Genomic DNA, 14,014 nt, shown 5'->3' on the forward strand with positions numbered 1-14,014 from the left:
AGATGTCTGTAGCTGATCGTCGTGGATGGATAAAAAAAATCTTCGTAAACAAAGTTGATGAGGTTCAATGTATTGACAAAGGGTTGAAGTGTTACGGGTGGTTTTTCCGTTTGTGGAGCTTTTCAATTTTCTTAGGTTTTGAGTTTTTATTATTACTTTTAGCAAATTGCTATGGTTATTTCATTGGTTTAGCAACAATTCAAAGTTTTTTTATTTATTTATCTAGTTTCAGATCATTCAATAAAATATTTTCTGCTCCTACAAATATGCTTTTTCTTGAAGAAACGTATAGATATACATTATAAGGTTTACTTACACCAACAAAGACTGTTTTAATTTGGCGGTGGGATGGTTGTTACCTTTACCTTTATTAATTTTATTTGACCTTATCAATTTCTTCTCTATCTTGTTTCTCAACGATTCAGATGTTTAGATTTTGTTATGCTTGATTTGTTCCAATATCTTTATGTTGTTACCATATACAACCGAAGAATCTAGCAAATAAATAACAAAAAAAAAGAGAGATTTCCTTATGAAGTGGATCTCTTAAACCAACAAAGATTATGTTTTAATTTGGCGGGTGGAGTGAGAGTTACATGTACATTTATTTGTCCTCATCCTTCTAGAGTAAGAAGAGTGTTCTCTCCGCCGCTTTGCTTTCTTGTGAGTTTATGAATGAGGATATACAATGAATCACGTTGTGTATGCAAGTGAAGAGGTACAAGCTAGGAAGAAAAGAAAGAAGATGGCAAATTTTAAAACAGATGTTGATATTATGATCCTGGTTTTGTCCATCATCGCAAAGATCCGGTATTTGACTTCGCAGATTTTGCAAATACAACACCCAATTAGAAGATCAACTACAAGACTTGGACATGAATACATACAAAATGCATTGGTTGAATATCCTGCTCATTTTCGACATTTATATCGTATGTATCCTGATGTATTTATGAAGCTATGATTTATTATTAGAGAACGGATGGGAGTAAAAGATACAAGATACGTTTCAGTCGAAGAAATGTTGGCCACGTTTATGTTTATTGTTGGTCAAAATTCAAGATATATTCAAGCTCAAAATAGATTCAAGAAGCCATGTTTCTCAATAAGTAGGAGCTTTAATACAATTCTCAAGGTATTAAATGCACTTGCTTCAAGCTATATAGCTATACATGGAACTACGGTGCCTCAAAACATAAGAGACATCACAAGGTTTTATCCTTACTTTAAGGTAAATAGTTTTTTTTGTATTCTTTAGGTGTAATTAAATTTTAACACTGACTTCATATTTTTCTTAGGATTGCATTGGAGCTATTGATGGTACACATATTATTTCCATGATAACTGGAAAAGATTCATCTAGTTATCATAACAGAAAAGGACAACTATCGCAAAATGTTTTAGCTGCATGTAATTTTGATTTAGAATGCATGTATGTTCTTAGTGGATGGGAAGACTCAGCTCATGATGCAAAAATATTACAAGATGCTTTAACAAGAAGTAGCAACCGGCTAAAAGTTCCAGAAGGTACATATTTTTCTTATGATAAAAAATCTTATGTTAATTTACGTATTTCTCATATTTGTATACATTCTAAAATTTCAGGAAAGTTTTATTTGGTCGATTGTGGATATGCTAATCGTCGTAATTTTCTAGCTCCATATCGAAGTACCCGTTATCATCTTCAAGATTTTAGAGGATAAGGAAAAGATCCGGTAAATCAAAATGAATTGTTCAACCATCGTCATTCAAGCTTGAGAAATGTAATAGAGAGAATTTTTGGCATCTTTAAATCTAGATTTCTCATCTTCAAATGTGCACCACCATTTACGTATAAGACGCAAGAAAGTTAGTACTTTCATGTGTTGTTTTACACAGCTATCTTCGTAAGGAATGCTGTTCAGATATGTTTCTTCCTGAAGACGTAATTGTTGAAGAAAGTAGAGATGAAGAAGTCGAAGAGGAAAACAATTGATGAAAATTTTCAGGGTATTGAATAACAACAAAGAGTGAATGCTAATAACTGGAGAGCAAATATTGCAGTAATTATGTGGGCATATGCTACACAAATGTAATCTTGATTGCAACATTTTTTTTCTTCTTATTTCTAGACTATTTGTAATGACAATTTTTTAGTTTCCACAAAGAAAATAATAGCTGGCAAAGGGAAGGTCATGTTTTTCTTCACCGGTTTGGCAGTAAGCTCTCAGTCACAAGTCTTTTTGTTGATTTTCATAAAATTATGGACATAAACTTTGTTTTGAGTGTTTTCCCCTTGAGATAACTAAAATTTTCCACCATGTTTCATTTAGAAAGTACGTATACGTCATAGTGATGGCAACACCAATTGTTAGTGGGAAAAGGGAGATTGTTGTAGACAAATATACATGTTCGTATCATTATAAATGACATGTCACCTCTAGCGATTAACTTTTATTGCTGGACCTTGTTGGTGCCTTCCATTTGGTGAAACATGAGCAGGTTGCATATATGCCTTTATATTCTTCAGTAGCTAAACTCTTTCAATTTCTTCATGATGGTGAGTATCCAGAAGCAGTAATATCTGAAGAACCTAAAGGGTATAGCAGTACCAACCAAGACAATGGAAGTGTGCTATTGCAGGACATGAAGTAAAGAACTAAAAGTATCGAGCAAGCAGTTGTTAGGGAAAAGAAGAGGATTGGAAAGCAGAGAATAAGCGCTCTTGGCACAGAAGCAGGGACCGCAGGCTGTTTGAAGAGATGGAACTTGAAAACAAATTCTCGGATGAAATCAGACAGCCTAGATCACCTGCAATAACTGAGGCTGGAAATGGTTCATTGATGAAAGACATCCCACTCTATAAGACCATCATGAACAAAGTATCTAATCAGGCCATGGATTAATCAAGAAGAGAAAGATAAGCTAGGGACAGGTTACCACGATGCAAGATGATGAAAGAAAAGGGAGATGTCATTACCACGATGCAAGCTAGGGACAGGTTACCACAAACAAACACAACATAAAGCAACTATTTCAGAAACACTGATTAATCAAAAGGGAAAAAAGTGAACTTTGAAATGAATTCATGTGTTCACATGATTAGAACTATACGTACTTATTTCATAGATCTGCGTATTTGAGAATTGATTTTCTCAACACTGGAGAAAATATTATGAGTTTTTTTTTTTTTTTTTGACAGCAAAGAATTTACAGACTCATGTTGACTCTGTAAACCAAGTTGGTAACTCCGCATCCATGTGAACGACAAAGGACGATTGTTTCCTAGCATTGCGTGCTAAGCTATCCGCCCGAAGGTTCGCCGTCCGAGGAACATGAATGATGTCTGAGTTGAGGAAACTTCTTTTGAGAAGTTTGATATCTTCCAAATAGCTTTCGAATGCTGGCCATTCTTCTGGTTCCGAAACCATCTTCACCAATTGAGAACAATCCGTCGCAAACGTTACCTGTAACTGTCTTAAATTCTTCATACATTCCATTGCCCAAATCAAAGCCTCTACCTCCGAATGGAGGGGTGAAAGACATGCCCTTACATTCCTTGCCCCTAACAGACCATCAAACCCCGGTAAAGTACTATACCAACCTTGCCCTGAAAAAGAATCCTTATCTTTCCATGAACCATCTATGAAACACCATCGACCTTGTGTTGCTAGGGTAAATATTATTATTTCAAATATTATGAGTTAAATATTATTATTTCAAATCACCTAAACAATTCTAAAATTTTCAGTAAATATCTTGCCAAATTACCTAAACAATTCTAAAATTTTCAGTTAAATTTTATTTTTATTTTATAATTTTTTGCTAAAATCACTCAAATCACTTCAAAACACACCTAAATCTCACCAAAATTAAAACTCTCCAAAATCTCCCAAACCCCTTAATTTAATACACCCCCTTAGTTGGAAAAAGAGTAAATTAATTAATTAATACACCTTCCATTTCACAATACATTGATGTTTTACTGTAATGCACAAATATTAAAATTTTTACTTTTCTCAAAAAATTAGTTTAAAAAATATAATTTAAATCAACCAATTACATAGATGACTTGCATCATCTAATTGGTTACAAAGTTTTGAGTAAAATTAAAAATAATATAAAATATCAAAACCTCATCTATTTTAAAATAACAAAAAAAATTCTAAAACATCATCTATTTTGAAACAGATGGAGTATGTATCTTGCCCATTTCTAAATTAAATAATCACCCAAAACTTTATTAGTATTCCTTTAGTTGGAAAAATAGTAAATAAATTTGTAAATATATGTCTAGAAAATTAATTAATTAAAGATATGCACCTAAAACTTTTTAATTTTTTTCTCAAAGAATATTTCTATAGGGTAAATATCCTCTCTTTTTTTCTTCTGTAAACCTGTTTTATTAATATCAGGTTCAAAGGGCAAAGTACAAAGAAATCGGACTTATTAAACGAGGCCCATTACAATAACAATATATAATTTAACCCATTTGTGTTAACACCAACTCAACTTCATCTTCAGTCTACACGTGCCAACTTCACATGCATCTGTATGACTTGTGTATCAACACATGGTCTTCATGCGAGACGACATCTATCTTGCCGTTTTGATGTTCCTTTACCGCAAGATCCACCGTAGTCGATTCACACAAATCTTTAGAACCTCGCCTTTTATGAAATTCATAAATCCCTTTCCGATCTCACCTAACTCCAATCTTTCACCTCAGCCGTCGTTTATGGCCAGGGTTCCTTTAACGCCGATTGATTACATTGGGAAACTCATATTTTATTCAAAGATAGATTTTTTATCGGACCATCACTAGAGATAGAGATATCGATTCTACTAAATCTCCAAAAAAACAATTGAGGTCAATCCAACAAATACATACTGCTTTGCATCAAGGAAACTTTACTCATACGCCTCTTATGGCTCACACACGTGGGAGTAAAGATTGATACCCATAAGCAGATAATAACAGCATAATCGGATTTTTCGTTTAGAACACACAAACAAACTCGCCATGCGAAGACAAAATCGATCTTAATGATCGAATATATTACATAACAAAACAAAATCAAGCTCTCCCTTCCCTTTTGAAATATGTGTGTTTGATAAAAAGCGATACTCGAGAGAAAATTCTCTCTAGAGGAAGGTAGAAAAACTGCATAGGGTAAATCTCGTACATAACTTTTTTAGTTTTTGTTTCTAAAATAGTGCGTAAAATCAAAGTGACCAAAATAAGTTTTACTAAATGGTTAAATGCCAACTATATCATCATTTATAATTTTTTAAAAATTACTTATTAAAAAAAAAAATCAGAAATAATAAAAAAAACTCTTAGGATATATTAACTAATTATTTCTGAAGATATTTTTATTACGAATTTTTTTTTGAAATTGTTTTGTAAAATTTCTTTTAGGAAGCGATTTTTCTTTAAAAAAATAGAATAAAATTTCTGAATACGTATGATATCTTCCTTGTGTTTAAAAAGACTTTTTTGGAGGTGTATGATATCTTTGCAGTCTTGTATCTTGCTGCATAATTAATCAGACTTTGTGGTTTCTATCGAAACTGTTTTCTGATATTGATTTAATTCTACTATTCCTACCTGACTAATATTGTATCAGAGCGGTATATTATAGTCGTTGTCTTTTTTGTTCTATTCATCTTTGTTTCTCCTTCTTGAAACAACTTTGTTCTTGGTTTGTGCATATAATTCTCCGTTGTTTCTTTTGATTTAGTTTAATTACTAGGTGATTATCCGCGATTTTGCGGGTATAAATATTTATGAAAATTATATATTATGTTTGTATTTTTATAATTTTTACTAATGATCATAAATATTAAAAATAATCCTTTTATTATAAATAGTTTGAAAATCAAATTCTTGATATTGTATAATCTTAGAAGATTATTGAGATATAGTGTTAATTCTATAAATTTTATAATGTTTTCAAAAGTTTTTTTTGACATAATTTTTTATTAATAAAAAAACAAAAGATTAGTAAACAAGAAGTTATTTTATAACACATTCTATTTTTGCATTATTTTTTCTACCACTTTATTTTATTTAGAAGTAAAATAGTTACAAATAATTAATTAACAGTTACAGTACTACGTAAAACACATGTATTTCGGCAAAAATATAAAACATTAAGTACGTAAAAATATAAAATAACAAAGAATAAAACCAAGAATACAACAAATCAGTTTTATTATTCTTCACTGATGTTTTATATATGTATCCTTTATTTTTTCCTATTACAAAATAAGCATATCAATTTTATTATAATCAAAACAATATATATCAATAGAGTCTCAACTCTAGTCTCGTATTAATATATTGTTTCTGATTTTCAATTTATATATTATAATAAACTTTTTCATTGATTAATATTATTTTAAAGAATTTACCATATAATTTTATTATAATCAAAGCTGTAAGCATTATATTAATAGAGTATATTAACTTTAGTCTCGTATTAGTATAATGTTCCAATATTTCAGTTTTATTTTATAATAAATATTTTCATTAATTCATATTATTTTAAAATACTTACCATAAATTTTTTCTGTTTTTAAATATACAAATATTTAATCATTTCTGAAAGTAATAACCCAACTATACAATCAACATTTATCACTGAAAAATGACTAAATGTTTTTTATAGTTGTATATTTGACTGTTTTGCAATCATTGGACACATTTAAATATATATATATATATAGTGAGTATAAAAAATATTATTAGGTTTAGGCTAATTAGTTTTCTCTAATCTATAATTTATTGTATCCACTATTAATATAAATATGTTAAAATCGTTTATATAATTATTTCTATCATACCATATATATTTATATGTATATTTTAAGTTTTTATAATGTAATCTATGATATTTAATAGTTTATACAAACGATTTATGTTAATTTTTCTAACGTTAAATTTTTTAATTATTTTTATAGTAATATAGATTAGATTAGCTAGGTAGTTCTAGTATTAGTTTCCTTTTTTAAATTTTAATTAATAAATAAAAATTCAAATACTAACAACCAATCAAATTAAGAGAATTAATTCTAAACTTCACCTCTGAATGACACCTAAACAAAAATCACTTAATTGACTTATCAATTAATATATAGTAGGATTTTTAATTTTATTTTTATTTAAACTTAGATAAAATTAAAATTATATTGGTATATTGAATTTATATTATATCTAAGAACGCCTCATGTAAAATTAGAAATCTATACTATTATTTGCAAAGTAATTTTTAGCAACGGAGCTCTCACGTTAAAAGTTAGAGTGGTTAATATCAATTATACCTTTAATAAATTAAATATGTAAATTAATAAACAATAAAAACGAATTTGATGTTTTAATAATATAAGTGATTAAAATAAGAATTATCCAAAATCAAAAATATATTTAAAAATAAAAAGATAATTCCTATATATATATTATAATAAGATAATTCTTATTATATTGTGTTGTTATCTTATATATTGTATTGTTATCTTGAAATAATATTTTTCAATTATAAAAATTGAAAATTAAGATATTAAATTATTTATAATTAAATATTAATAAAAAGCATTTGTATAAATAAAAATATTTGTCATATAAATAATTTGATGTTTGATTTAATTTTAAAATAAAAAAATAAAAAAAGTAAATTTTAGCAACGGAGCTCCCACGTTAAAAGTTAGAGTGGTTAATATCAATTATATCCTTAATAAATTAAATATATAAATTAATAGAAAATAAAAACGAATATGATTTTTTAATAATATAAGTGATTAAAACTAAGAATTATCCAAAATCAAAAAAAATATTTAAAAATAAAAAGATAATTCCTATATATATTATAATAAGATAATTCTTATTATATTGTGTTGTTATCTTATATATTGTATTGTTATCTTGAAATAATATTTTTCTATTATAAAAATTGAAAATTAAGATATGAAATAATTTATAATTAAATATTAATAAAAAAACATTTGTATAGATTAGAATATTTGTCATAAATAAATAATTTGATGTTTTATTTAACTTTTAAAAAAAAAATATAAATGAAAAAAAGTAATTTTTAGCAACGGAGCTCACACGTTAAAAGTTAGAGTGGTTAATATCAATTATACCCTTAATAAATTAAATATATAAATTAATAGAAGCTAAAAATCAATTTGATTTTTTTAATAATATAAGTGATTAAAACTAAGAATTATCCAAAATCAAAAATATATTTAAAAATAAAAAGATAATTCCTATATATATTATAATAAGATAATTCTTATTATATTGTGTTGTTATCTTATATATTGTATTGTTATCTTGAAATAATATTTTTCTATTATAAAAATTGAAAATTAAGATATGAAATTATTTATAATTAAATATTAATAAAAATATTTTTCATATATAAATAATTTGATGTTTGATTTAATTTTGTAAAAAATATAATTAAAAAAATTAATTTTTAGCAACGGAGCTCCCACGGTAAAAGTTAGAGTGGTTAATATCAATTATACTCTTAATAAATTAAATATATAAATTAGTAGAAAATAAAAACGAATTTAATTTTTTAATATTATAAGTGATTAAAACTAGCTAAGAATTATCTAAAATCAAAAATATATTTAAAAAAAAAAAGATAATTTATATATATACTTTAGAATAAGATAATTCTTATTATATTGTGTTGTTTTCTTATATATTGTATTATTATCTTGAAATAATATTTTTCTATTATAGAAATTGAAAATTAAGATATGAAATTATTTATAATTAAATATTAATAAAAAAACATTTGTATAAATAAAAATATTTGTCATATATAAATAATTTGATGTTTGATTTAATTTTTAAAAAAATATAAATAAAAAATTATCATTTTGATTTTTGAATTAATAAAACATAAACTAATAAATATTCAAAACAAAATAGGTCTGCTTGTGCGGACAAAACACCTAGTGTAGTTAGATTTAGTCTCCAAAATTCTCTTGATAAAATTTAAACTTCGATAGAATTAAAGGATCCCTGGTCCACTTTTGTTTGTGTTCTTCCTTCTATTTAAACTAGGGACTTTTCCCGGGCTACGCCCGGGACATTCGTATAAATTCTAGTTAAATTCGGAAAATTACAATATTATTTGAATACGAAGTGTTTATACATTTACAATCGATTTTAAACTATTAGTTTGGTAAGAAATTTAAATTCGTTTGTATTTATTCATTGCCTTGTGTATAAAAAATCTCAAATAATTTAACTCACAATTTTTTGTTTATTTTTAAAGAAAATCATATATAGATTGATAAGTAAGATGAGTGAGTGTTAATTAGACCTAGTTATTGTCTTATTATTTAGGTTTTTTATAAAACAATTGTAAATTTAAAGCCGATTTAAACTTTGTTATAACTTTATAATTATTGACTTTTAAAACCATATTGAACAGTTTTATAATAGAAACATATTAGTATTAGAGGATAACATCCTCACCGCGCTATGCGGTTTATGCATTTTGAATTTGTTACTATATAATTTTTTTTGTTTAAGTATGGATTTCTTTTTATAAATCTTTATGAGCTATATAATTTTCTTACATTTGCTTTATTTTTCTAGTAAATTAGATATATGTTTAAAAATTTATACTCTGTACCACATATGTTTTAATTTTATCAAATAGACTCTCTAGTTGTGAAACAAAATAATGGATAACATGACTAACACATTAAATAGGAAAATTAGTTTGATATATCTTTTTCACTTGTTATTCTCTTTTGACTTATACATGATATAATGTTATATTTTATTGTATTTTTTAATTCCCATTTAAAATTTTGAGTAATGTTTATGAAATTGTTGAAGTAAATTTGTGTTAATGTTATTATGGTGAATACTAATTTTTCTGCACTATTTACATTAGTTTTAATATATGTCACATATGATTAATGAATATAAGTTTTAATTTATATATTTTTAGGATTAATGCGGTAAAAGACATGATATCTACAAAAAGTCACTTATAATATTTAGGCATATATTATATCTACAAAAACTCAAACATGTTATATGGATGAGTGTGGATGCTCCTATAGAAAATATATAAATAACATTTTTTTATAGCAAATATGTTTGAGAGATCGTATCAAGTAGATGTTTCGGATTAGGACTGAGCATTTACCTGATACCTGAATCTGATTCTGATCCGAAAAATCGAACCAAATTCAAATCGAAGTAGTAAAATATTTAAACATATATTGAGTTAGAAAAAATTGGATATCTAAATTCGAACGTGTAATAACCTAACCCGACGAATGAACCCGAATGAATATCCAAAAATAACCGAACATATGTGTATTTAATTTTATATTGCTAGTTCACTTCTCTTATTTTATTCAAAATAGTTATAGTGATGTTGTAGGATGACATTTTTTTGAAATTAAATAAATAAACTTGAAATAAGACATTTATGTAATAGAGGAAATATATAACAAAATTAGTACTTGGTATGTAAGAGCTATTTTAGAAAAATACTACTTTGATTTTTGGAAAACTTCTATGATTCAGTGCAATCTAAATTATCTAATAGTCTTACGCACATCAAATGTATTTATCAATACTTTTGTAATTCAGATATACAGAAGAAACAATATCATGAAATATTTATTAATCTGTAATTCTTAAAACAATTATATATGTCCATCAAATATAAAATAGTTAAATGATAAATTGATGTCTTTAACTTAATAATGTGACAACATAAATTTTAAGTTGTCGGTCCAAAATATATATTTAAATCATTTTTTATTTAAAACAATTAAACTATCAAACTGTTTACGTAAAACAACTGTAATTATTTAACAATTAACTGATTTCATTCTCTTGTAACAGCACCAACATCAATACATTCCTCAACTTCAAACTGCACATCAGACGTCCTTTCATATCTTCTGGGGATCACATAGGTAACTGGTTCTATGAATCTTCCAACACATAAGGTCAGCGTTGCAGATGATGAACTATAAGCGGAATTCCTTACTTCTCTGCCTATCACACTCGCATGATCCTGCTGTTGATGGAGTTCGAATTTTCTCACTTAGAACAAAGAAAATTTCAATAGAAACCTCTGAGTTCCCAAAGAAAGAGGGGGAACAGAAGAGACTCCAAGGGCATGATCACCGGGGTTTACATTGGATATGGTTGTAGTAGCTGCATTATGATCCAGCTGCAACTCAGTCATACTGATACACTGGCTATGTTCTTGCCGAAGGAGCTCTAAGCCTCTAATACAACGTTTAGTTTTTTCATAATGTTTGTTCTTCATGTTTTGTTCCCTCTTTGGTTCCAGTATTGCTATCATCAATAGCTGTAGAACACGGAGAAAGGAAGCGCCTTCAATGGATAATGTAATGCGCTTCATATTCTGTGTTTTGCTCAGTGTTGCCAGCTCACACCTCACAGGCAGATGAGGCAATCAACCCACTCGCCAACTGAGCAAAAGAGCTGAACAAAGGGCTAGCGTTTGAGCAACCATTTTTGGCAAACATCTGAATCTGATTCGTCCACCTGCCATTGCGATATGCAGCTTCAGCTGCCTCTGGGGACAGTATTTCATTTACCTCCTATAACAGTTAAAAAGAAAATTTAATGAATGATTTTACAAAATAATGATGAGCTAACTCTGTTGTGATGGTAGACTAACCAACAAAAGATAAATAGATATTTATACTATGGTTTTTTTCTTCTTCAACATCGTCATTAGAAGATACGACATACAACAATTTCATTCCGCTAATAGTCAATCTGGTATTACCTATCTATGTTTGAATTTGAGTGTCATTCGTCATCTGCCAAAGATTCCATGTCAGGATGCTCAAGTCAATGGTGTGGCTTATATGAAGTGGAAGCAGCATTAACCAGGATCCATCCACCAACTGATAATCCATTGCCTCTTCTGCTTTCTCAAGAACATTTTTTGGCGCCACATTCTTGATTTTCTTGGATAATCCCAAGTGGATCATTCTCGGACATTTACCTAGTACACCATATCAACTCGAGCACATTAGATCAAAGAGGATACCATATTATATCCAACAAACAGCCAACTTATCATTCCTTAACTAAGCTAGTTAGGGGGACAGCAGTCAAAGCACCGTATATGTATATGCCAATGCCTATCGATCCCTGTTGCTTGTGCTGTGTAATAAAGTGGAGATACTGTCTTAGCTAAACACAGTAGTGCATATGGAAGACACAAAGAAAAGAACCTGAGATTGTTTCTTGTATAAGTTAGTAGCAGAAGGGTGTGTAGGGAAATTTAAGGCTCTGTGGTAGAGTTTCCTTTGGAACGATTAAGTTCAAATGGAAGGGAGCATCGACCAGGCAGTGGTAATCAGTCGTCATTAACTCAAGTGAAAAAGGTTGAGCTCGTTTATTGTAGTCCAATGCAATAGAGATAGAGATAAAGGTATATATAAACGTACCCTGAAGTTTAGTCAAATACATAATCAGATTGCAAGGCTTCAGCTCGATTAATATTTTCGTCACCGCCGTCGCTGCATATTTATCTATGCAAACTACAATAGAGAAGAAAAGGTGAAGCAAAACCCATTGTTCCCTTATATTGTGAGTAAATAAATATCATGAGATTTAGAAATCTCTAACCAGCTGTTGCTTAGAAAAAAAAAAAGAAAGCTCTAACCAGCTTCACGCTGGAAAACTTATTGTTCCTCATGATAAATATCTTGAATACATGCAAAGAAAACTAATGTTAACTGGACACCATTTTTATTTTAGCAAAGCTTTTGATATAGCAAAATCAATATGAGACTTAACTGAAGTCACCATTCTGGAATTAGCAAAACTAATGATAAGCTGTGTCTCAAATGTCATCTTATCCTATTCCAGTTCCCTTTCAATCTCCTTAAAGCTAGAAAAACCTGTAATAATGAACCCGAGGTAGATTAAGTGTGTGATGTATGCATAATCGACAATGCTAATCTGAAAATAATATTTCCAAAATGACTCGCCTTTTCTACAGGTTAAGAAATACACATCTTTATGACTCCAATATCTTCTTGAGAAAGTTAATCCTATGGCCTTACTGTCCCCATTATCTTCATTCTTCTCAGTATCATGTGCAGCACATCGACATAGTTACATTGGATTAATGTCAATACTGTCAGGACATGCATCCTAAAAACAAAACAAACCTTGTAAGACAACCTAAAAAGCACGTCAGGTATAAGTTGTACTATTAGAGATGAGTACTTCGAACCTTGACTTCCTTGTCCCTAACATATTCTACAAAGTTCCCATCAGCATAAAAGTATTCTTCGTCTTTCTCTGTGTCTACTAACCAAAAGCTTCAATCTGGATACTCTCTTTCCTGTGGTTTCCAACATTCTACAATGATAAAATTACATCAGCATGATTCCATTCATGACAAAATCGAGTTATTGAAAGAAACATTACTTCTTCAAGGAACAAAAGGAAAAAAAAAAAAAAAAGTTTTGCGAGTATATTACCTCATAAGCCTCTCAAAGCTGCCTAGTATTGTGATGTTAAGCTCCTACTATACTCATCGGCAGCTTTTAGCACTTATTGAAGACTAAGAGATCAGCACCGACTTTAACACTTGGCCGAATCTGATTTTCCTTCGAGGGTCTTCTTCACGGCAGAGAGAGATTCGTCGTACCGAATCGTGAGCAGATGAATGTTTCAAGAAGAGGACGTGATTGGTTTTGTATAGATTGATTACACGGTCATCAACGGCATGGCTGAAGTAACATGAGGAGATTTCTTTAGCTTTTGCTTGGTCTGTAATGGTTGAACAACCTAATACGATTATTGAATTTACCTGGAGCTGAGATCACAGCTTCCATGCTCAGATACTGGATGTTCTTCTGAGAGGCAGAACCAGCAATCGGTTTGGCTTTCTTGAAAAAATTGATTGCGAAATTGATTGGGAAGAATCCAAAAGTGAAGAAGGGGATGATCAGAACTGAAACGCTGAGGTTTCAAGGAAGA

The 14,014-nt window shown here is 28.9% G+C and overlaps 3 long non-coding RNA genes across 3 annotated transcripts; 1 reads left to right on the forward strand and 2 right to left on the reverse strand.

Moving 5' to 3' along the window:
• Positions 1–1,418: 1,418 nt before the first annotated feature.
• On the forward strand, positions 1,419–12,910 carry LOC117127800. The gene is made up of 3 exons (XR_004450752.1): positions 1,419–1,432; positions 10,221–10,222; positions 12,676–12,910. It is a non-coding gene; the product is annotated as an uncharacterized LOC117127800 (long non-coding RNA).
• Positions 10,773–12,773, reverse strand: LOC108871381. The gene is made up of 3 exons (XR_001958119.2): positions 12,687–12,773; positions 11,799–12,552; positions 10,773–11,607 (listed from the first exon to the last, which is right to left on the reverse strand). It is a non-coding gene; the product is annotated as an uncharacterized LOC108871381 (long non-coding RNA).
• A 194-nt stretch (positions 12,911–13,104) lies between the features above and the next one.
• LOC103828899 lies at positions 13,105–13,838 on the reverse strand. Its single transcript, XR_004450741.1, has 3 exons — positions 13,513–13,838; positions 13,263–13,390; positions 13,105–13,180 (listed from the first exon to the last, which is right to left on the reverse strand). It is a non-coding gene; the product is annotated as an uncharacterized LOC103828899 (long non-coding RNA).
• Between the last annotated feature and the right edge of the window lie 176 nt (positions 13,839–14,014).

This window comes from Brassica rapa, chromosome A01 (genome assembly GCF_000309985.2).
Source record: "Brassica rapa cultivar Chiifu-401-42 chromosome A01, CAAS_Brap_v3.01, whole genome shotgun sequence".
Lineage (NCBI taxonomy): Eukaryota > Viridiplantae > Streptophyta > Magnoliopsida > Brassicales > Brassicaceae > Brassica > Brassica rapa.